Source organism: Arachis hypogaea, chromosome 11 (genome assembly GCF_003086295.3).
Source record: "Arachis hypogaea cultivar Tifrunner chromosome 11, arahy.Tifrunner.gnm2.J5K5, whole genome shotgun sequence".
In the NCBI taxonomy this organism is placed as follows: domain Eukaryota; kingdom Viridiplantae; phylum Streptophyta; class Magnoliopsida; order Fabales; family Fabaceae; genus Arachis; species Arachis hypogaea.
Genome location: NC_092046.1, coordinates 69,580,984 through 69,582,773, shown reverse-complemented (window position 1 = coordinate 69,582,773; position 1,790 = coordinate 69,580,984). Strand labels below are relative to the sequence as shown.

General features: G+C 38.2%; 1 non-coding gene across 1 annotated transcript; it reads right to left on the bottom strand.

Moving 5' to 3' along the window:
• Positions 1–581: 581 nt before the first annotated feature.
• LOC112725886 (small nucleolar RNA R71) lies at positions 582–688 on the bottom strand. The gene has a single exon (XR_003164966.1). It is a non-coding gene; the product is annotated as a small nucleolar RNA R71 (small nucleolar RNA).
• Positions 689–1,790: the final 1,102 nt, after the last annotated feature.

Genomic DNA, 1,790 nt, shown 5'->3' with positions numbered 1-1,790 from the left:
ACACAAGGCTTGCCTCCCAGACTTGAGATTATAAGTGAGCGTGGTGAGCGTGGCGCTCACTTTGGAAGCGAACGCTACTCCAAAATGTTGCTGAGCGTGGCGTTCTTTTTGTGAACATAACGCTCTCCTGATTTGCCTCCTCCTTTCTTCATTTCTTCACCTACAAGCAACCAAACAAGCAATCAAAGTCTCACCAAAATCACAAGTCCTTACATCATTCATAAAATCAATTAATTCTAGCATAAACTTTATGATTTTGTGTAAAATAAATGATGTTTGATTGATTCAAAGTGATCATGAAATTCCACTCTAATCACTTACTTATTGTGCAAGAAAGTGCATAAAACCTAATGAAACAAGTGAAAAATGCTTGTAAAACAATCAAAAGATGACTTGTCATCAGTGACACGGTTAAATCTAATGGTGTTCATCTTGACACCTATAGATTGCTACTGTTTCCATTCTCTTTGAGGGATAAAGCATCAAAATGGCTAGAATCATTCCCCAAGGAAAGCTTGACCACCTGGGAAGATGTAATGAGAAGATTCTTAATAAGATTATACCCTCCACATAGAGTAAACAGGCTAAGAACTGAAGTGCAGACATTCAGTCAGCAGGATGGTGAAACTCTTTATGAAGCCTGTGAGAGATTCAAGGATTTGACAAAGAAATGCCCCCTGACATGTTTAATGAGTGGGTGCAAATCCGCATCTTTTATGAAGGGCTGAATTGTGAATGAAGGAAGGCTGTAAACCACTCATCTGGAGGTTTCCTAAACAAGAAGACCATTGAAGAGGCCATTGATGTTATAGAGACAGTGGCTGACAATGTGTACTTTGGTGCACAAATTTGTGATTACACTTTGTTGAGTTAATAAATTAACTAAATTAATTAGTGATGACAAACATTATTTTTGGCAAATAAATAATTAGTATGGATTAATTATAATTGCATATTACTAATTATTTATTGTTGCAGACCAAATCTTAGCAGCCCAAAAATTGAAAGGAAAATAAAACAAGAAGTGATGGGTCAATAATATAATCGAAGCCCAAGGAATCAAAGCTGAAGAAATCAAAGCGGGCCAAGCATATCACTACCCGATCCAAGCTCAATTTCCTTTCAGCAAGCAAATCCCTCACTTTCGCCTTACCAAAAGCAACATTGACTTCTGAAGAGTTGGTCAGAAACTCAAAAAAGTAAGAAAGAGAGAAAGAGCTTCTTCCCTAAGCTAGTAACCAAAGAAGCAATAGAGAGAAGGTTTAAGCTTGAAAGACAGAATGTCAAATCAACAGGTTCAAGCCAAATCAAGCTTAAGAAAAGATCAAAGGTAAACCATTTCCTCATACATGCAACTCAGTTTCTTCTCTTCTTCCCAACTCTCTACTCTATCCGAAATGGGATACAAAGAAAAGATGATTTCTGTTCTTCTCTGCTGTGTATCCACGGTCTTAGACATGACTTGGGGACCAAGTTAATTTTCAAGGGCAAAGATCAAGTTGACCATGGGAAGATTTCTATGGTTGCTGCTATATGGCTTTCGGTCAAGATGAGGAAGTCAGAAGGAGAGTTTCTACTCTAGGGATTAAGGAGAAAAAGTTATTCTGTGGGTTGGTGAAGCTCAAGGCTCAAGGTGTTGACCTTGGAAGAAGAACTCAGCAACATGCAAGGAGATAAAAGAAGACTTAGTGCTCATTCAGAACCAAGGAGAGAAAACCAGAGTTGTGTGAGCAGTGTTCTGTAAAGAAGTTCCTCTACTTGGATAATGCTTTCTTTCAAAGAAGCATTCG